This window comes from Sycon ciliatum, chromosome 13, assembly GCF_964019385.1.
Source record: "Sycon ciliatum chromosome 13, ocSycCili1.1, whole genome shotgun sequence".
NCBI classification, from domain to species: Eukaryota; Metazoa; Porifera; class Calcarea; order Leucosolenida; family Sycettidae; genus Sycon; species Sycon ciliatum.
In genome coordinates, this window is record NC_088655.1 from 3,220,768 (window position 1) to 3,244,226 (window position 23,459).

The following is a 23,459-nucleotide window of genomic DNA, read 5'->3' on the forward strand; positions in this document are numbered from 1 at the left end:
GCCTCAGGAGAACGATTGGCAGTGGCACAATCCAATGACTCACCAGTCAAAGGCAGCAACGTAGGCTCTATCCTTACATCAGAAATGACAGCCGAAAACACCTCCGCCAACAGGTCCCGGATCTCATTATGGCGTAGACTTGGGTAGCCCCCTGTTGGACATACTGCAGCGTGATCAAGCGTCATGGCCGCTCCACATACGCAGGATGATGGTAATTCATCAAGTGGCCAGCCGTAACGAATTGCCACTGCATCACGAAAGGCGGACTTGTTCAAGACGAATCCACAGGAGGCAAGCGGCTCCGCCGTAAGCCAACTTCCCACACCGGCATCTCTGGAGGTTTCCAGCAGAACACGCTGAGGGCCACTTAGGGCAGGGGCCAGCTCTGACAGCTGGGTCCTATGCATATCAGCACGTTGATTGTTTTGATGTCTCCGGAGAACGCTGGTGTCGGAAACAACCCGAGCCGGCGTCAACTCATTGGACCCCGACCGCAGCATTCGCACGACGGGCCCAGTGACAACTTCACTTATCCGGCGCTGCACCTCTGCGTCCTCCGACACCACAGGAATAGCGAGGCCACCATATCGCACTGGTAATGCCAGCAGCTTCCGCTCCGAATCAGAAACCTCCGTCCGGCCAGTTAAGGTAGGGATATATTTATTATTTATGACATCATCCAGTGGTCTGTACGAAGAAGCCGACCCTGGATGACTTCGGATGTGATAATTCCACTTGCTCTTCATACCACGGACAAATGCGGAATATGCGGCGTGGGGCTGTGTAAGCGAGATGTCAGCCAAGAGGCTCATCTCCCGCACCCAACTCGCAATGTGGCTATCGAGATTATCGGCAATGAACGTCGACTGGCCAACAGCACCTCCCAGGTACCTCGCTCCACCGGTTCGTATTGCAATACCAGTGGCATCGAACATGTCAACGGCCGCCCGCTCCAAATCCGGCTTGACAAGGAGTGTCGTCTTGGAGGCATTGGGGAAATAACCATACTCCGGTCCAATGTCAGACAAAGCCAACCAAAACTTGTGCACGTCCATCATCCTTCCACCAGCCTCGCCGTCATCCGCATACCAGCACTGGCCAATAGATGGGTGGTCACTTGACAGGCGACTGATCATAGGGCTAATAGCCAGCGCAAACAGTGCCATGGCCAAAGGATCGCCCTGGCAAGTACCCTCTCGAGACAAGATCCTGTCACCACCCGGCAGAAACAACGATATTGGAGCGCCATATGTGTTTTGGAAGATTGTGGATACGGCAGGACAGATTGTGGTAGTAGTGGTAGTAGTAGTAGTAGTAGTAGTAGTAGTAGTAGTAGTAGTAGTAGTAGTAGTAGTAGTAGTAGTAGTAGTAGTAGTAGTAGTAGTAGTAGTAGTAGTAGTAGTAGTAGTAGTAGTAGTAGTAGTAGTAGTAGTAGTAGTAGTAGTAGTAGTAGTAGTAGTAGTAGTAGTAGTAGTAGTAGTAGTAGTAGTAGTAGTAGTAGTAGTAGTAGTAGTAGTAGTAGTAGTAGTAGTAGTAGTAGTAGTAGTAGTAGTAGTAGTAGTAGTAGTAGTAGTAGTAGTAGTAGTAGTAGTAGTAGTAGTAGTAGTAGTAGTAGTAGTAGTAGTAGTAGTAGTAGTAGTAGTAGTAGTAGTAGTAGTAGTAGTAGTAGTAGTAGTAGTAGTAGTAGTAGTAGTAGTAGTAGTAGTATAGTAGTAGTAGTAGTAGTAGTAGTAGTAGTAGTAGTAGTAGTAGTAGTAGTAGTAGTAGTAGTAGTAGTAGTAGTAGTAGTAGTAGTAGTAGTAGTAGTAGTAGTAGTAGTAGTAGTAGTAGTAGTAGTAGTAGTAGTAGTAGTAGTAGTAGTAGTAGTATAGTAGTAGTAGTAGTAGTAGTAGTAGTAGTAGTAGTAGTAGTAGTAGTAGTAGTAGTAGTAGTAGTAGTAGTAGTAGTAGTATAGTAGTAGTAGTAGTAGTAGTAGTAGTAGTAGTAGTAGTAGTAGTAGTAGTAGTAGTAGTAGTATAGTAGTAGTAGTAGTAGTAGTAGTAGTAGTAGTAGTAGTAGTAGTAGTAGTAGTAGTAGTAGTAGTAGTAGTAGTAGTAGTAGTAGTAGTAGTAGTAGTAGTAGTAGTAGTAGTAGTAGTAGTAGTAGTAGTAGTAGTAGTAGTAGTAGTAGTAGTAGTAGTAGTAGTAGTATAGTAGTAGTAGTAGTAGTAGTAGTAGTAGTAGTAGTAGTAGTAGTAGTAGTAGTAGTAGTAGTAGTAGTAGTAGTAGTAGTAGTAGTAGTAGTAGTAGTAGTAGTAGTAGTAGTAGTAGTAGTAGTAGTAGTAGTAGTAGTAGTAGTAGTAGTAGTAGTAGTAGTAGTAGTAGTAGTAGTAGTAGTAGTAGTAGTAGTAGTAGTAGTAGTAGTAGTAGTAGTAGTAGTAGTAGTAGTAGTAGTAGTAGTAGTAGTAGTAGTAGTAGTAGTAGTAGTAGTAGTAGTAGTAGTAGTAGTAGTAGTAGTAGTAGTAGTAGTAGTAGTAGTAGTAGTAGTAGTAGTAGTAGTAGTAGTAGTAGTAGTAGTAGTAGTAGTAGTAGTAGTAGTAGTAGTAGTAGTAGTAGTAGTAGTAGTAGTAGTAGTAGTAGTAGTAGTAGTAGTAGTAGTAGTAGTAGTAGTAGTAGTAGTAGTAGTAGTAGTAGTAGTAGTAGTAGTAGTAGTAGTAGTAGTAGTAGTAGTAGTAGTAGTAGTAGTAGTAGTAGTAGTAGTAGTAGTAGTAGTAGTAGTAGTAGTGTAGTAGTAGTAGTAGTAGTAGTAGTAGTAGTAGTAGTAGTAGTAGTAGTAGTAGTAGTAGTAGTAGTGTAGTAGTAGTAGTAGTAGTAGTAGTGTAGTAGTAGTAGTAGTAGTAGTAGTATAGTAGTAGTAGTAGTAGTAGTAGTAGTAGTAGTAGTAGTAGTAGTAGTAGTAGTAGTAGTAGTAGTAGTAGTAGTAGTAGTAGTAGTAGTAGTAGTAGTAGTAGTAGTAGTAGTAGTAGTAGTAGTAGTAGTAGTAGTAGTAGTAGATAGTAGTAGTAGTAGTAGTAGTAGTAGTAGTAGTGTAGTAGTAGTAGTAGTAGTAGTAGTAGTAGTAGTAGTAGTAGTAGTAGTAGTAGTAGTAGTAGTAGTAGTAGTAGTAGTAGTGTAGTAGTAGTAGTAGTAGTAGTAGTAGTAGTAGTAGTAGTAGTAGTAGTATAGTAGTAGTAGTAGTAGTAGTAGTAGTAGTAGTAGTAGTGTAGTAGTAGTAGTAGTAGTAGTAGTAGTAGTAGTAGTAGTAGTAGTAGTAGTAGTAGTAGTAGTAGTAGTAGTAGTAGTAGTAGTAGTAGTAGTAGTAGTGTAGTAGTAGTAGTAGTAGTAGTAGTAGTAGTAGTAGTAGTAGTAGTAGTAGTGTAGTAGTAGTAGTAGTAGTAGTAGTAGTAGTAGTAGTAGTAGTAGTAGTAGTAGTAGTAGTAGTAGTAGTAGTAGTAGTAGTAGTAGTAGTAGTAGTAGTAGTAGTAGTAGTAGTAGTAGTAGTAGTAGTAGTAGTAGTAGTAGTAGTAGTAGTAGTAGTAGTAGTAGTAGTAGTAGTAGTAGTAGTAGTAGTAGTAGTAGTAGTAGTAGTAGTAGTAGTAGTAGTAGTAGTAGTAGTAGTAGTAGTAGTAGTAGTAGTAGTAGTAGTAGTAGTAGTAGTAGTAGTAGTAGTAGTAGTAGTAGTAGTAGTAGTAGTAGTAGTAGTAGTAGTAGTAGATTTTATTATTTTACTACGGGAGTCCCAACAGGCGTTGGGACTCCGTCGTTTTTATGTTTCCGTCGCTCCGTCGTTTTTATGTTTAATTTCACGAACCTTTTCATCTAGATGGCTGGCTGCATTTGCACAGCCATGTTGGCGGATCATGTGGGAGAGTTTGTCGCGCTGTTGCTTTAGGATGTTAACTTCATCGGCATTCTTTTCATCAAGGATTCGGTGTCTCAGTCCACGCTTCTAACAGGACATATTTAGCATGTCGGTGTGCATGATCCACTTCCCATCTCTTTTCGCAAGTTTATGTGCTTTTCATAATTTAAAAATTGGACAAAACACTGTCTTGTCCCTCAGAACTATAAACAGTCCGTTCAAGTTCTGAGAACGTAGTTGGAAAACAAACTTTTGCGTCATTGACGTTGAAACCTGTAATGTGCTGTGTTTGTTCTCCTCCAGCAGAAATTGAAATTCAATCGCTATACACACTTGGCACAGTTATCGGCGGTATTGTAGGTGGGATGGTTTTCGGGATAATAGCAACAACGCTAGCTGCCATTATAGTCTATTGGAAGGTACAAAGAAAACCGGTCAAGACCGACCTTCACAGTCAGACACAAAATGCAGCCTATGAAGACGCTAACATTGCGGAGAGTTCACTCACCAAAAGTGATGCTTATGGTGTCGTTGAAGCCTCCCCGCAGCCACAGTATGAATTTGTTTGCCCGTAGAAACTGACTGTGCGCATTCACTTCGCCATTGTAGTTTGGTGATCATCTCTGTATAGTCGTGGGTGTACGTGTAAAATGTGCCTTAATCTCTGCATCAATGTCAATTTCTTATAGTACAATCTTCCATGCCTACCCTTGTGCATTGTTTGAAAAAGTTTCCTTCTCACGTTTTTGTAATTCCTAAGTTCGGTGCACTCTGCACTCTCGTCTTTTCTGGTATTCTATCTTCACAGAAGTGTTGCTTTGGTAAGTTTCCTCTGGTAATGCGCTTTTGGTTACGGCAAGGAAAGCTACCATGACTTAAAATTTTGCCTTGCTGCCCAAGCAGTAAGGCTCATCAAACGAACCTCCCCCCCCCCCCACACACACACGCAAAGTGTCCTGTATTACTCAAGCCATTATAATTAACTCCATCGGGTTAATCTTTTCTTTCCCTATCCGTGATAGACGCCTTGCTTTAGACCACATTATTATCCATATCTGCTTCTTTTTCTCGGTTGTTTTCCTTTTCGTTTCGAAATCTTACTCTTTTCCTTGCTAGTCGTGGTGGGCTATAAAAACCTTACAATCCCCACGCAAAGTGGTCATTGGCTGCCCCAGCCATGCATTGCTTTGAATAAAACTAACCAAAACCCTTAACAGTTTAGTCCAAGTCTAGTCCATGTTTTCTTTTTTCTTTTTTTTGCCATACCTTAACCACATTATTATGCTAGTTTACATTGAATATTTCGCATTGTGTCACCTAAAGGTTTCGCCGAAATGTTTCACCTCTGCATTTATCAACATGTTCCCTATTCTGATGTATTTTCCAAATGATGACTATCACAAGAGATGTTCTTGCAAACCACCTTTAAAGCTGTAACAGTATTGCTTGAACTCGGATCGTGATCCAAGGAAAACAATGTAACCTGGAAAAATGTGGGCACAAGTTTTGCGATTCAGTCCATTAACTAAACCAGATTTGAACAGGCAGAGCATAATCTAGCACACAACTGACAAGGAGTACTGAGACATTCCATGGCATGGAAGTCAGCTTGAGCACTATTCGATAGTGCTAACCAACGGCCTTCCAACTGGGAAAGTAAGTAAGTAAATTATCGTATCCGTTCCCGAAGGGAACTCACGACGGCCGCTAACACCCGATAAACCCTAGCGGCAGATGCAGCGCCTAACGGTGGGGGTGAGTGGGCAAGTCTCACACCACTGGCACAAGTGCCGAAAACGACCCCATTAGCTGCATCCATGTACCCCTTGTGCCTGGCCACAAGTTCCCAGTTGACTGTGGGTAGCAGCACGGCTGGAAAAACCGCTCTCAGGCAGGACTTGAACCAGGTACCTCTCGTATCTCTATCATGGTCTTTGACCAACCCACTGTGCCTGCCTGCTGGGAAGGTTCATGGTTATTAGTGGTAATTCCTAATAAAGGAAGTCAACCACTATCGTGCTGAGCGCAAATTACACTCGATGGCTTCATGGAATCCTGGCCTGGTGCCATAACGGGATGGCAAGACCAGACAGAACGGTCAAAACCACAATTCTACAACGCAAAGCAACAACCACCCCACACGGGAGACTCAATATTATCAGAGCACGTCTGACTGTTCAAATTGTGATTTCATTGATATCATTGATTGAATCTCAGAATAAGACAACCTTACTAAACTAAGCAATGAACACTATAGGAGCAACACAACGTATCTTCCAATGATCCAGAGCGGCGGGATGAGGTGCAAGCTTAGCACATAGATAAGAAAAGCGCGTGTTGACGAATAATGTGCTACGTGTTAGTGTAGAAGTAAGGTGTTAGGTGTAGCACATACATGGAGTGTTGTAACAAAGCGTGTAGAGGAAAACTAAAACATTATACCTCATCAGCAGGCAGGCAACCATAACTCTGCGTGTAGGTAGAGGAACAACAATAATGTTATTGTTCAAATGTATATTCTAGAATGAAACACAGCGGTGGATGAAGGAACAAAGGTTAAGATGTGGAAACGATGAAATGTACTTCTAAAACGGAACACGATGTTGAGGAACACAATGGTGATCCAAGGTTCAAGATGTGATTTTTAACCTTTGGTTGCTTCCTAGATGCAGCGTAGATCTGTCGTTCCTCAACTGAGCAATAGGCCTTCCAGACTCGTCCGGTGTATTCTCCTCTGGATCCAATGTCGCTTCGTCATATGTGTAACCCTGCCATTTGGCCAAGTACTGTTGTTAATGATTGCCACAACGGTGATCTACAAATGGTTTCACCATACATCGTGTATGACCGTCAAAGTAAAAAAAATGGCAGTGGAGGTGGTAGGTGCCCTCCCGGAATAGTATTATGCTCATAGCGCCGAAAGGCGGTAACGTTGAAAATTGGATGACAGCGCAGATTCTGAGTTATGTCCAGTTGATATGCAATAGGTCCTACTTCGAAGTACTTTCTTGGAAACTGGATATGGGCAGAACCACCTAGGGCGTAGCTTAGGGGAAGGATGGTTCCGAGCTTCTTTAGTGAGTAGAAAGTCCCGGTATACCAACACTCTTCCTCGATCAGATAATAAGTACGCCTGTCTAGCTTGGGCGGCGGCGATAACGTCCTTAGCGATTTCAAGAACGTCTTACCGCGCCTTAATCCAGTTTCCAAAACTCTCTTTTCTTCATGCTCCTTCTTGCAGGAGGAAATCTAGTAGAGACTTAGGGTTATAATTAGCCATAATTGAGATAAAAATAGAATGGAGTGCTAACAGTTGAGGACTGATGACAAATATCTGTAGAAAACTCCCATCGTGATAACAAAGTGTCCGTATTGTCCTGATTGTGTTTCCCGCAATCAATAGAACTAGCTGAACCGACATTTGTGTGCTTTATTCATGCAATGTAAAAACGGTGGAGACGATGTGCAATAAAACGATGAAAATATGAAGAAATGGTGTAGGGAAAAATATGGATTCAAACAAGTTTTCGTACAACACGCATCAGGAATCGTCGTTGTACTAAAGGACACTGAAACAAAAATTGAACTGTTATAGAAAATCTTAGTTAGAGAAATAACACTAAGAGCAACGACAGTGAAATTTACAAGTGTGAATTTTAACAATCAAAGCGAGAAATGAACAAAGGAGAAAGGAAGGAAAGACAACGTGATAACACATAACAGCAGTACATTACACCTAGAACATTAACGGCCGAGCTTGGCCGCACTAAACACAACACGTTACTTGAACAATTTCAACCCAATTATACTATCTTTCTGTACACACAAACTCCTTTGTTTATTTCTCGCTTTGATTGTTAAAATTCACACTTGTAAATTTCACTGCTGTTGCTCTTAGTGTTATTTCTCTAACTTAGATTTCCTATAATAGTTCAATTTTTGTTTCAGTGTCCGTTAGTACAACGACGATTCCTGATGAGTGTTGTACGAAAACTTGTTTGAATCCATATTTTTTCCCTACACCATTTCTTCATATTTTCATCGTTTTATTGCACATCGTCTCCACCGTTTTTACATTGCATGAATAAAGTACACAAATGTCGGTTCAGCTAGTTCTATTGATTGCGGTTATCAAATTATTGTCTCCTCGCCGTGTGTTCAAATATTGTGTTTACCACAATTAATTCTCTAAGAATATCTTCAAAAAATCTACTCCCTCCGCGTCATTAAAATTATCGCTCCGCACATCACAATATTTGTGACTTGGCTCGTCTTAGTCAGACTGTCGGAATCGCTGTTTTCTGTGTTCAAACACTGGTGAGGCCCTTCCTGCGCAATGTATACTTGTTACTGAAGGCGTGGTGGTCTCTGACTTTGTCGCAGCTCTCTTCCGCACCAAGCAACGTCATTGCGCTCGACGCTATTCCAGCCCAGCGCGTTTTGTTTTCTGAAGTTCGTGCCGTCCCACATCGTTCGCGTGGGCATTTATCAAGACTGCAAGCTCGGGAATAAGAATCCTGGTGTCTCTCCTGAATACGAAATGCGGAAGTTGATGATGGCAAGAACAAAGTGGTCTCAATTTCCTAAAATGCGCTACTGGTGACGCATGTTGCTGCGACGGTAGCAGGTCTGAAAACACCGACAAAATCAGCGAAGCGCTTGCCAAGAAAAGAAGGTACGGAACTGCTTACCCTATCCTGCTGGAAGGTCGTTACAGTGTACTTGAAAAATGCTAGCCTGCTTTCATCGACTTCCACCTGGAGGCATGGATCACTTGAAAACGAAGTGTCTTGACCTGAATTTGAGCGCGCGTCTTCTTTAGCGTATTGTTGAGTGCTGAAGGGTATGCCTCAAACTCTGATGAAGAGGTCGACCTAATCTGCAAGTGCAGCGAAGCGGGAGGCCACAAACTAAAACTTGGTCCGTCGACAATGCTCTGCCTCAATTTCTAGTTGATTTCTTGGCCCTTCGAATGGACCAAATAAATTCGAAAAATCGCATCGCTCTGGGAAGGGACAATTTTATGACTCGGAGGAAGTATTTACACTTTCTGTTTGCCCATCCGGCACCGCATGATAAGAAGTTCTGAACGTTAACGTCAAGCCGAACTGCTAAAATTGCTCCAAAAAAGCAGAAGTACATGTGGGGTCGCGATCACAAACTATCATAGAGCTCATAACATGCAAACACGCATGGGAACGAAATGACGATTGTAAGGAGAAGCACCCAAGTGCTAAAATTGCTCCAAAAAAGCAGAAGTACATGTGGGGTCGCGATCACAAACTATCATAGAGCTCATAACATGCAAACACGCATGGGAACGAAATGACGATTGTAAGGAGAAGCACCCAAGTGTAGATACTGGGACTGTTCATTCCAGTAATATCGCTCATGTACACTATCAACCGGCTAATTGAGCATCCTCTGATTTTTTGGACACAGCTGGTCAACATTTTGGTAGGATTCCGAGTGGTTTTGGCTACCCTCTCATCGACTTCCAGTGCCAACCCTATTGCATTTAAGTGCGGTTCAGGTAGAATGGGTGGACAATCACTCACTACATTTCTACTACAGGATTGTTCACACAGATCAGGGCGTCGTGCATACGTTTTCATCCGGTGGCCGTGTATCGAACGTCTAGCAACGGGCATCAGATCAAAGAACGCGATCCGGTCGCTTAGCCGTGATTTTCTGACGTTGGTTGTTTTTTGGGTTTGTTGGTTTTTTATTTCACTTCGCACATTCAAACGGGATGACGACCCAATAAAGTGACGGCGAAGGCTTAGCCTACAAGTGGCTATGGAAGAACATAGTAAAAGCTATGGAAGCACATAGTAAGAGAATAGGATACTAATACTGCTAGTAAACGGGGGGAGAGACAGAATTACGATGTATCTGTGATACTACGTGAGGGTTACTGAACTGCACGGGGAGGGAGAGCAGAGAGTGACGTCGCAGTAAGTTCAGGATGTCGTCGAGAAACACCACGATAAACTTGCGTGGGTCAGATCGGAATATGTCATTTTCCCGGTCCTGGAAGGTTGCGGTAGCTTTCGTCAAAAAATTCCCATTACACGAAACTGGAAAATGATCAAATTGGTGTTTCTAGCTGTATTAGAAACATCTTCTGGACGTAATCTTATTTTGTTTATACCTAGAGCATGGGTCAAGCATCGTTAAATAGAAGCTGCCCTGAATGGTATCGAATAATTCGTAAATGGTGGACAAAAAAAGCATTAGAGGAACAAATACCCTTCACGACGTTGCTGCTTTGGTGATGTGGTGTGTGTGTTAAGGCTACCGGGGCTTGCACTCTGTCGGCAAATAGGAGGGGAGGAGTGATTGCATGACCAGTTTTCTAATACATGTATACAAATGCTGATATATAAGAACACACAGACGTGTGAGGCTAAAGTGTAGCTGTAACGAAGATTACCACGATTTAGGCTTAGGCCTGTGGAGAATCCATAAATACAATTACAAAACTTCAATGTTTACGGATCAGCGATCATCAGACTGTTGAATTTGGCATTTTTGGTGAGTTCTAAAATCCTGTTGTCTGCTAATCATGCGTGAGACTTGAAGTTACAGCGACACAGTCTTTCGCCTCTATTGTATGCGTAAATTGCTCTCGGCGGAGCAACTTGCCTCAGACAGAACGCACTGGCTCGACGCTGTCGACAGATGCATGACCCTCATTTGATTTTTCATATCATCTATATGCGTGCTGTATTATTATTATTGCTCTGCACATTTGTGCATGCAGCAGTCTGCTTCGAGGCTTCGAGCCGCCTCGACCAACCTTGTTTGTGTTTTTACAAGGCCACATGTATTTAGACGGGTAACGTCGACAGTGCGGCCTCCATCTGCAAAATTCTTGTAATGCACATGGATGTTGAACGTATTCATTTCAGGGAGACCGTTTCTCGTATCATGATGCTGGATTTAAAGCTGAGCATATATATTTGGAAGCCGAGGTCATGTGGGTTTCTATTCCAATAACGCTTACATTTGACTCAATCAAGCGCAGGTTTGACCCAGGTGACGCAAGTCAACACTAACACCTGGATTATTTGACACGGGCATCTAAGATCGGATGCCAAACATGCCTCTGTGCAAGACCGGCTAGACAATACCCTGTGCAAGACACAACAGTACGTGGTCATCCAGGGAATCAGAAAACTTCAAACGGTCTGACACTGGTAGACAGTGAACATCCCGCTACTTCACAGTATGTACTAAGAGAAATGGACAAAAATTGACCGGCCGGCGATTGGTAGGCGCTTGTCAGAGCACGTGATAGCCAGCACGATGTGATTTCACTTGTCAGTCACTATGGGAGGGCTATGTAAAACGTCAAGAGGTGACACCGGAATCTACAATAAATCATGAATGCACACAAACTAAACTAGCAGTCATGCATTTCAGACATTCGTGCACTTGGAATGCATACTCTATCTGTGTGCTAACCTTGAGCAGGACAAAGCTTGCGAAAAGTGTTCAGCTCGAAAGACTCGCGCAAGGTTTAGAAGTCACTTGTATCGACAAGATTATTTGGATGGGAAGAAACACGTACGAAGCTGGAGAAAGAAACTCGTATAAGCCGAAAGACTTCCAGAATCGGCTCAGTAGAGGGCGGAATATCGCCATTCTGATCTTGTAATCAGAGATTATCAGGTAGGAACTTGCGTGCTATTTACGTATCGTAGTGCCCGTTGTTCCCGGGATTTATTCATTCCTATCTGATACATACCCTTTCCCAACCAGTACGAGTTAACAATGGGGAAGATTTTGGGTTTCATTATTTCCAAAATATGTAAAAAGGTAATTAGGTTGTAGAAAACAACTGGTCAGGCGAGGACCGTTTAGATAACTTATCTCTCCTCACAAACACCGGAGACAAAGGTATTTGTGTCTGAAAATTCCAATTTAATGCATTTGAGCGATCATCAGACCCGCAAATAGTCCGAAGCTGGCGTGGAAACTATCGCTTTGTGTGACTTGTGGTACACTGCACGAAGTACCCCAGGAGCTAAAATATCAGCTGAATACCAGCGCTTCATTCGCCTCCAGTGTGCGTGTGTATATGTAGGTGTTAGCGTGTGTGCGTGCGTGTGTGTATGTGTGTGGGTGCGTGTTTGTGTATGTGTATGCGCGCGGGTGTGTCCCATATGGTGCAGTGGTATGTGCAGCGATTTCCAATCGATAGATTGCGGGTTCGATTCCCGACGATTATGGTCACACACGTCTTTCTTCTCTTTCTCAGACTCTTCCTGACTTTTCTTTCATTCTCCTGGGTGGTTACCAACAGCCAGTGCATGCCGGAGTATGTGGTGTGATGTGTGTGCGGGGAAAAAAAAAAAAAAAAAAAAAAAAAAAAAAAAGGGAAAAGACCAAAAATAGGGATTCACTGGCCAGAAAATGTCACTCCAAATAGCTGTATGTGTAGACCAGGCTGAATAGTGACGGTCAATTCTTCAGCCTTGCAAGCTGTTGAATGGTGTAATCCCAGCACAAGTTGCTATGGCTTCTGCCGTAGCATTGCTATCATCGCCTCCGGCGATGGGCGTCAAAGGTCAAAAGGTATGCGCGCGCGTAGTGTTTATGCGTATGTCTTTATGTGTGTTTGGGTTCATATAATATTATGTGTGTGTGGCTGTTCGACATATGGCCACCACCTGTCCGGAGGCTATCTTTGCCTGGTGTTGAAAACGTGTTGAGCTGATGAATACATTCAGACACTAGCCTGGAAGTCATGAGCACTGCAACAGACGTATGCGTTTACGAGTGATGGGCAAAGTTGTACTAGGGAAGATCTTTATTTGGATCAACGTTCGCAAATGAACACACAGTGTTCACACAAGTGCGCGTTGCGCTCCTCATAGTTCAATCCTGATGGAAAACACCAAAACGTGCTCCTACAGCACTGGAGAGAAATAACTTGTGAGTCTAGTAAACGTTCATTTATGAGTTCAGTTACGCCTGCAGTGGAGCAGCACTCAGAGAAAGCAAGCTAACGGTCGGACTACAATGTTCAAGATTCTGTAAGTACAGTACTGCACTGGTGTTATTAGTCTATGGTTGCGTCATTAGAAAGCTGAAAAGAGATTTCAAAATCACGTTACAAAAAGGCTAGAAATTGCCGACGAAAATAGAGAAAAAACCATAGCCATCATTCTCTGATTCGCTAGAAATCGTTTTCACGAAATTATGTAGATGACTACTTCTTTCAAGGAGATACAAATATGAGCTGATCTGCAGCAAGGCAACACACGGTTTGCAAGCTACAAGCACAGCATTTAGCAGGACCTAATAAAAAACTGTGACCAGATAAGTTGACGGAGACAACATAAACAGCTCACCACACATTTACTCTCCATGAGCTAGAGTGTGTGTGGACTTGACTGGACAACGGCAACAGTTTTCTCTGTCGGTTTACACAGGTTAGCCTGCTCTGTTTAAGTCAAGGTTCACATATTTCAAGAATACACAACTGGACGAAACAAACAATCGCCATGTGGTACAGTAGTAAAACACATAATATCTTTATAATGATATAAATTATACCTTTGGATTCAAACAATAATAAAAGGACGAATAAATCGTTTTACTGCGAGTTTCACGCACTAAGCGGTCATCAGAAAATGATAATGAGTAAATCTGGATCAGTACTGGTTTATATAACCACAAAGCGAAGTGTAAATACCTTTGGATGCAATGGCCCATGGAAAGGAAACATACAACAGCAGTTAGTATAATTGTACAGGTGAATACGTTCTACCAGTACAATCTCCTGAACCTGTTTTCTTAGTTGTTGGTGATCAAGTATTTTTTGTTCAGCCCGTGGATTGCAATTAGAACGAGGTCATGTTTGGATATATAGGGTGGGAGGATTGGAGTCTTTCGGCAGAAAGGTAGCCTACACTCGTAGTACGGTATTATTAGGATAAAGAACTAAACCAGTCCAAAGAGCAAGTTGCTTCGACCTCGTTACCTCCTATTAGTAGAGCTCAGAGTTAGTGGACGATCCGATCGCCATTAAGTCTTATGAATAAGAAAAGCTGTAGAGTCTCCTCCACCATTAAACTGCGCTCTTTAGCCGACTAGACCCTCCTGCACACAACCATCACCATTGCGAGGACACTTCCGTGGAGAATATTGATAAAACTCCTTCAGACAGCTGTTTCGCTAATACATACCTCATCAGTGAAGGTAGGTGTTGAATGATTAAAAATATAAACCAAACTCCTATTATATAGGGGTTTCCACATACAAAACTGGCATAGCGGAGATGATAACGCGGGAAAAGGAAAGTGTGAAGTACTGTTGACGCGCATTGGACATGCTTACAGCGTCGGAAATTCGGCGCGGAAAATCAATCACTATTCAATGCATAAATAACGTGCTAGAGTCAGAGTACTATGTAGCTAGTGAGAGTCTGTGTACTAGTATCGCAGTTGTCCGAGCGCCATGAAGGTCTGCGAACGCAACTCACGAACCGACGACGTCGACAGTCACAGCAGCCCCTGGGGCATGACACTGTACTGCTCGCCCGTCGCGCCAAGACGCTTGGCAGTGACTAGGCTTCATGCATTTGATGTTGTCCGCAAGCTACCTTGTTATCCGCCCATCACCCACTACCGCTGACACCCTGGGAGGCCCCGCGGCATTCGCCCAGTATATCGTCGTCAGAGCTGTGTCGATGGCACAATAACGCTGGTAGAAACAAACAGTTGGTCGTATGGTATTGCGTCGTCTGGGTTGTCCCTTGACTTGTCTTGTCCCTCTTCTTGCTCTGACGCTAACGGCGCACGTGTCATATTATTACAGGGTGCGACAGAGCTCTCGGCCATTGAAGAAATTTTGAGTCACCTCCACCATTAAACTGCGCTCTTTAGCCGACTAGACCCTCCTGCACACAACCACCACCATTGCGAGGACACTTCCGTGGACGATATTGATAAAACTCCTTCAGACAGCTGTTTCGCTAATACATAGCTCATCAGTGAAGGTAGATATTGAATGATTAAAAAAATATACCAAACTGCTATTATATAGGGGGTTTCCACATACAAAACTGGCATAGCGGAGGTGATAACGCGGGAAAAGGAAAGTGTGAAGTACTGTTGACGCGCATTGGACATGCATGCAGCGTCGGGAAATCAATCACTATTCAATGCAGAAATAACGTGCCAGAATCAGAGTACTATGTAGCTAGTGAGAGTCTGTGTACTGGTATTGCAGTTGTCCGAGCACCATGAAGGCCTGCGAACGCACCTCACGATCCGCCGACGTCGACAGTCACAGCAGCCCCAACTGCAATACTAGTTTATTTTATTATTATATTATATTTGAGGATTTCCCAAAGACGTAGTCTAAATTGAAGGGAGTTCCATTATTATGGGAGGCTGTAGGGTTGAGATAGCAGACAGTGGAGGGCTAATGATTCGTAATGAACAGCCTAGCAAGAGAAATACAATTATGCTGAATGTTCCAGAATAGTCCTTTACTCAATGATACCTATAGCCTCGGGGTATGCCTTGAAATACGAAATGTACCGAAACAGAAACACAACAATTAATAAGAATAAGCGCAACGCTCAAACAAGGAGGACAGAGGCATGTCAGTGAGGGGTGGCATTGTGTTTCGTGTCAGAGAAATGCGTGCAAACGTGACTGTGAAACAGGGACTACAAGGCTGTGGCTCTCAGGTCTGCGGGCAAGGCATTCCAGACAGTAGCGGTGCGGAAGAGAAATGACCTCCCGGCGTGTTTCTCAACCCGTGGCAGAGTGAATGCGAGTTGGCGGCGGCGACTACGCGTGGGGCAGTATCCCGCTGCTTCAAAAAGTTCTGGTTGGGTGGTGACCAAATGGAAGAATTCCATAAAGCAGGCGATCTTCCTGCGCCAGGATAGACTTGGCCACCCCAGCTGTTTAAACAATTATGACTTGGGCTCGTCTGATGGGCAAGGGCATCTCTCAAGCCGCATGACTGTGGGAGCTACTCTGGCTTGCAGCCGTTCAAGGGTGAGCCGCTGTGCAGCAGAGAGAGAGGACTCCCATACTGGGGCGGCGTATTCTGCTGTGGGACGGACATACGTAAGGTAAAGCTTCCTGACGATGTCTCCTGTTAAACGGTCAGCCATATGGCACAGAAGAACGCAGCGCTGTCTAAACTTGCTTACTGTCTGTTCAATATGCTCCTGGAAGCTAAGTGTTTCACTCAAAACACTCCAGGTGACGATTACTGGTTGACGGCTGGATACCGCGGATGGTCTCTGCAGCTCCTTCCTCAGCGAATGAGATAACAACGGTTTTCGATGGGTCGAAGGTTCCGCCTACTCGGTCGGCCCAGGCAAATGTGTCCTGCAGGGCAGTCTCCATTGGGCTGGTACCTTTGTTTCGTGCTTGGCCGACGGCAGTGTCATCCGCGAACAGGTAAACATAGTACACAGACTCTCACTAGCTACATAGTGCTCTGATTCTGGCACCTTATTTCAGCATTGAATAGTGATTGATTTTCCGCGCCACATTTCCGACGCTGCATGCTTGTCCAATGCGCGTCAACAGTACTTCACACTTTCCTTTTCCCGCGTTATCACCCCCGCTATGCCAGTTTTGTATGTGGAAACCCCCTATATAATAGGAGTTTGGTTTATATTTTAATTAATCATTCAACATCTACCTTCACTGATGAGCTATGTATTAGCGAAACAGCTGTCTGAAGGAGTTTTATCAATATCGTCCACGGAAGTGTCCTCGCAATGGTGATGGTTGTGTGCAGGAGGCTAAAGAGCGCAGTTTAGTGGTGGAGGTGACTCAACATTTTCTTAAATGGCCAAGAGCTCTGTTGCACCCTGTAATAATAAGAAAAGCAACCAATTTTAAGCATCAAAGTGAATTCTGTAATTGCTATAAAGGCAGCAAGGTTTTAAAGAGGGCAGATAGCTTTGATGCATACCAGAAAGAGTGGTCGGATAACGTACTGATTTTTCTCTTTTTTCCTTTTCAAGGATGGAGAGCCAACAACTACCACCTTTTGGAGTTGGATTGATTATGATTACGTTGCTCAAGCTTGCAAAAGGTAAGTGAAGTGATGATAGCTTACCAAATCAATAATATTACAATATTAGCCCCATCCCTCACACAAACAAGTCAAAAAGGAGGCACCCTTGGATTACAGTGATGGCTTTGAAACAACTGGTTTAAAAGCTCAAAGTAGAGCTGCTGTTACCTCAAAGCAGAGCTGCTGTTAGCTCAGCGAAGATCTGCATTACTAGATGTGATATACGGGTCGTAGCTAAAAGCAGATTAGCAGAAAATAGCTAGATAACACTAGTTGTGAGATTGGACCCGATCAGTGGGTAGATTATGATGATGTGAATAATTTGGATAAGGAGGGATGGTGGGAAAAGAAAAAAAAACTGCTGAAGAACGATCTGTTGTCTGGAAGAACACAACAGGGCAAGCAAGACGGGCTGGATACCATTGGTTTTTACTGTACGCATCAAAACAAATCCCACAACGTCAGCTTTGAATGCAGTACAAAGCAATGCAGTACAGTATGTGTGCTAGTTCGGATTGTTGATAACGAGTACTAACAAAGCTAGTACCCCATTGGCCCCGTCTCTGACACAAACAAGTCAACAAAGACGCTCCTTGGATTGAGAAGTCCTAATTTCGAGACAACTGTTTGGAGATCCAAGAGGAGCTCCTTTTAGCTCAGAGTAGAGCAGCTGTTATCTCAAAGTAGGGCTCATGTTAGCTTAAAGCAGAGCTGCAATTCTAAAGGCATGTGTTATAGCTCAAAGCAGAGACGCGGCAAATACCTAGATAACACCAGTTGTGAGAATAGTCTCATGAATTCACCACCCCGTTAGTTCAGCAGATATCCCGACAGTTAGGCGCGTGACATTTCGTCTCGAGACATTTCCAGATGGTCAATTCATCGAATGACATATCGTGACTGTGCTGTATCACAGCTTGATTTTTTCGACGCCTAACACATTTGAGCCGTCAGATGCGAAAACAGACCTTATGGGAAAAAAATCATATTTGTGTTAGTGATACTATCTGAAAGCCAGGAGTATCAGGAGTCGTATGCAAAAAACATAGAGTTGATTTGGACCAAGGGAAGTAAAGTTATAGCCTCTACAATAGGAGACCGTTTCAAATTGCATCTCAATTTTGGGTGCAATACCAACAATTGTTTCACCTACTTTGTAGAATATTTCCTGTTTCCTTTGACCGATTTCAACAAACGTGGGCTTTCTGGAAAGCTCTGGCGAACGAGCAACCCGTTGGGCCCAAATCCGATAGCAAATAAAGCACAGCACCAGCGCAACAAGCTGCAGACATCGCTTCAGCGCTGGACTTGCGCCGTCACACGAAAATCGTTCGCCATTTCCATCTCCATTATCCCAGGACGCCCATTTTTTTTCGTGAAGATGCACTGAGAGCTTCCAAGACGTCTGAGCCTGTTGCCGAGCTCGTAGGTCGCTTGAAAAGGGGGAAACCCCGGGACTGGATTGTTTGATTTGCACGTAGAAGTGCAAAGTGCCGTGACGTATCTTGCAGGCTTCGCAGCTGGGGAACGCAGCACCGTACCGCGATTGCGCTTGCTGCATTGGATTCCTTGGAGTTTTCTCTACGATTTACATACTTGGATTGTCCCGAAAGACCGATATTTGACTGAAATACGAAGGTTTGTAGCTTGGTTGTCCAGGCGCACCAGTGCGTAAACTCGCCAACTTTCAAGTGCATTTTTCTGCACTGTGCAGTGTTTCCCATAAGGTCGGTTTTCGCATCTGACGGCTCATTTAGAGAGTACATATCGACCAAATTCACCGGGTCTTAGCGGCCGTCGTGAGTTCCCTTCGGGAACGGACACGATAATTTACTTTACTTTTTACTTTTTTTGACCAAATTATATTGTCACTGCCGACCCTGTCGCCAAATTTCACGGAAAAACTGTAAGCTCTGTGTAAGAAATCCCTTATCTGGGTGACTCAACCATGGACGAATATCCCAATGTTACTGGCCTAACTATGCGAACCAAAGTCAAACTTAGTAGTAGTAGTAGTAGTAGTAGTAGTAGTAGTAGTAGTAGTAGTAGTAGTAGTAGTAGTAGTAGTAGTAGTAGTAGTAGTAGTAGTAGTAGTAGTAGTAGTAGTAGTAGTAGTAGTAGTAGGAGTAGTAGTAGTAGTAGTAGTAGATTTATTATTTTACTAGGGTAGTCCCAACAGGCGTTGCCTTTTTACTGGGAAACTTCTAGTCAAGTATGGATATGCCAACTTGAAAGACAAGAGAGGACAAAACGAGGCTGTTTACTGGAGATGGGAAAGAGAAACGGCTGTCCTGCAGAGGCCGCATGAAGTAAAAAAAGAAGCGTCGAGTCATGACTCTTCCCACCAGATCATCTCGGGCTCACTGGGAAGTAGTGAACTGTAGTGAGCTTACAATCATCCACAGCTCTGAAGCGAATACTGCGCAGAGCCTGAAACACATCCAACAATGTTACTCTCACACCAGCTAACTAGGGTCCATTGGTTGTACTGGACATGTGCATGTGCGCTCGTATATGAAAACGTATGACGGAGGAATGCCTAACACAAGCAAGATTTCATAGCCCCCAAGAGTGTGCAACGGGCATAAAACCCCAGCGCTCGGCGAAATCCCTACATTGTGTTATGCGCAGCTTGTCATCTGAGGTAAGTTTGGGTTCTTTGCGATTTCTGGAAACTGTACCCTGAACCGCTCCTAAATCAAGGCTGTAGCCTCGACTTTTCGAAGCTTTCTCTGAAGACATTTCGGATGTACGTACAAGGCGCGTACTTTCTCAAAAACAAACTCTTTCTCCAAGAATCCATGGACATCGCGACAAGAAGAAGTGAAGATGCTGTTAAAAGTATTGCATTGCCGTCGAGGACAATCATTCTGATAGCTGGGCAACTCAGCCAAAAAATGCTCCTTCGACGTATTCTCAAGTTCAACCATTTGAAATCATCTTCAAAGAAAGCACAGGAAATATTCCGATGCCCTGAGGAAGAAATCGTTCTTGAAGAGACTGGCTGCACTGACGAAAGAATAAGGCGATTAACAGTCAACATTGCATTGAAAAAATTAATAGTTTTGTCTTTTAAGAAAGCATGTCTGAGAATACCAAAGTATGTGTGCAAGTGGATCTCTCCGATTTCGCTCAAAATTTGCAGGTAGGTTCCCTTTGGGGTGTCGATCGATTGTGCAAAGCCCTTGAAAAAGTTTCTGAAGGGAACCTTGAAATTTGGATACCCCTCAGAAATGGCTGAAATATCACATTATTTATGGGTCTAGAAACGAGTCACGCCACAAAGTATACGAACAAGCTATAAACAAAATTCCATCAAGGCAAAATTGCCCCACCTTAGAAGAGTTCCTGGAGCAGTACTGCTTAGCCACGCCAGCATCCCAGAAGACGAGGACCATCACCCCCTGACGACACAAATGATCGTCTTGAAAATAGCCAATTTACAAGCGCTGGCAAAACAGCCAGTGACTGAAGTCCTGAGAGCAGTTTTTGAATTTTATTGCAAGATGCACTGTGAGATCCCGTGCTCTGTGACGTAGGATGACGCTTCCTGGATCAGGAAACGCGCGCGGCCATCGATCGCGAACGTGACTGGAACGCTACTTGGAACAGACCATGATGGCAGAGGTAAGATAGATGAGCTCTATTTCCTGCTTGATCTACTGAGAACCCTCACAAACTGTCATAGGAGTGCTGCGTTGGCAGCAAGCCGTTGAAATATGCCCCCCGTACAGCATAGAGAGTTATTCATCTTTCACACTTACCTCCTGTAATCCCGAACATAGTCCAACGGTAAAAGTTCCTTGTTTTCATGTCGATGCTCGACAAAAGCTGCTAGCTCGTTCGCTTTGTGTTGACTGGCACGCGAGCAGCACTGGCTGCACGAACTTGTCGCGTGAACTGCATGAGAGATTTCTTACGTCATAAAGAATGTGATTTCATCATCATTTCACTGGTTTTCGACCCACATGGTCAGGGAAAGTCCCGGTTCGTAGGCCTACAACACGGTCAACAAAGTGTGATCACTTCCAGACCAACGGGCGTTCAAGGCGAGTAACAGGCGCACTTGACGAAGGTGACTCTGAAATCTCGTGAGCAGTGATCCACGCGACTTGGCATTCTTGCGTCACAAGGCACGTGATTTCACCGTGCCTCTTGTAGTTAAATTCAAGAATTGCGCTCATGCCTTCAGTCACTTTTGCATCAACAGTCGCACAAAAAATTATTGGTGGCGCAAGGAGAAGCTTGTCGTTTGGAGTGACAAGTGATCACCGCTGCTTTTCCTTGTCAGAGCCAGCAATACACTTTGTTCTGCGGTCTTGGGAGTAGTGTTGGAGTAGAAATTGCTGAGGAGACGTCGCGGATTGGGGAGCTTTCCTGAGCAGGTATGACTTTGGCCGAAAATCTGCATGGTCGAGTGGAAAAATTCAAAAAAGTTTTTTCAAGAAAACCCCAAAAGGAAGATGGGGGACATGTCCTCAGTGCTAGAAGAGGTGTTCTAGTATCTGCCCGTGTATAGTTCTGGCCAATTGAGGACGTACATGTAGCTGGCTGTTTTGCCAGGGCTTGTAAATTGGCTATTTTCAAGACGATCAGTTGTGGCGTCAGGGGGTGATGGACCTCGTCTTCTGGGATCCTGGCGTGGCTAAGCGGTACTGCTCCAGGAACTCTTCTAAGGTGAGGCAATGTTGCCTTGATGGAGTTTTGTTCATAGCTTGTTCGTATACGTTGCGGAGTGACTCGTTTCTAGACCCAAAAATAAATGTGATATTTCAGCCATTTCTGAAGGGTATCCAAATTCAAGGTTCCCTTCAGAAACATTTTCAAGGGCTTTGCACAATCGATCCACACCCCAAAGGGAACCTACCTGCAAATTTTGAGCGAAATCGGAGAGATCCACTTGCAGACATAGTATTTTGGTATTCTCAGACATGCTCTCTTAAGAGAGCATGTCTGAGAATACCAAAGTATGTGTGCAAGTGGATCTCTCCGATTTCGCTCAAAATTTGCAGGTAGGTTCCCTTTGGGGTGTGGATAGATTGGGCAAAGCCCTTGAAAAAGTTTCTGAAGGGAACCTTGAAATTTGCATACCCCTCAAAAATGGCCGAAATATCACATTATTTATGGGTCTAGAAACGAGTCACGCCACAGCGTATACGAACAAGCTATGAACAAAACTCCATGAAGCCAACATTGCCTCACCTTAGATGAGTTCCTGGAGCAGTACTGCTTAGCCACGCCAGCATCCCAGAAGACGAGGTCCATCACCCCCTGACGCCACAAATGATCGTCTTGAAAATAGCCAATTTACAAGCGCTGGCAAAACAGCCAGCTACGTCCTCAATTGGCCAGAACTATACACCGGCAGATAGTAGAACACCTCTTCTAGCGCTGAGGACATGTCCCCCATCTTCCTTTTGGGGTTTTCTTGAAATAAACTTTTTTGAATTTTTCACTCGACCATGCTGAAATACGGCCAAAGTCATACCTGCGAAGGAAAGCTCGCCCTCCGCGACGTCTCCTCACCAATTTCTATTCCAACACTACTCCCAAGGCCGCAGAACAAAGTGTAGTGTTGACTCTGACAAGGAAAGCAGCGGTGATCACTTGTCACTCCAAACGACAAGCTTCTCCTTGCGCCACCCAATATTTTTTCTGCGACTGTTGATGCAAAAGTGACTGAAGGCCTGAGCGCAGATTTTGAATTTTTTTGCAAGACGCACGGTGAAATCACTTGCCTTGTGACGCAAGAATGCCAAGTCGCGTGGCCCACGCGCACGGAATTTCAGAGTGACCTTTGTCAATTGCGCTTGTTACTCGCCTTGAACGCCCGTGGCTGTGGCGTTGGTCTGGAAGTGATCACACTTGTGTTGTTACTGCGCTCAAGAACACGCTGACCGTGTTGTAGGCCTACGAACCGGGACTTTCCCTGACCATGTATGTCGAAGACCAGTGAAATGATGATGAAATCACATTCTTTATGACGTAAGAAATCTCTCATGCAGTTCACGCGACAAGTGCGTGCAGCCAGTGCTGCTCGCGTGCCAGTCAACACAAAGGACCGATCTAGCCGCTTTTGTCGAGCATCGACATGAACACTAGGGACTTTTACTGTTGGACTTTGTTCGGGATTGCAGGAGGTAAGTGTGAAAGACGAATAACTCTCCATGTTGTACGGGGCATATTTCAACGGCTTGCTGCCATTGCAACACTCCTAGGACAGTTTGTGGGGGTTCTCAGCAGATCAAGCAGGAAATGCAGCTCATCTCACCTCTGCCATCATGGTCTGTTCCGAGTAGCGTTCCAGACACGTTCGCGATCGATGGCTGCGTACCGTGATGCAGGAAGCGTCATCCTACGTCACAGAGCACGCGATCTCACGTGCATCTTGCCAATAAAATTCAAAAACTGCGCTCTGGCCTTCAGTCACTTTTGCATCAACAGTCGCACAAAAAATTATTGGTGGCGCAAGGAGAAGCTTGTCGTTTGGAGTGACAAGTGATCACCGCTGCTTT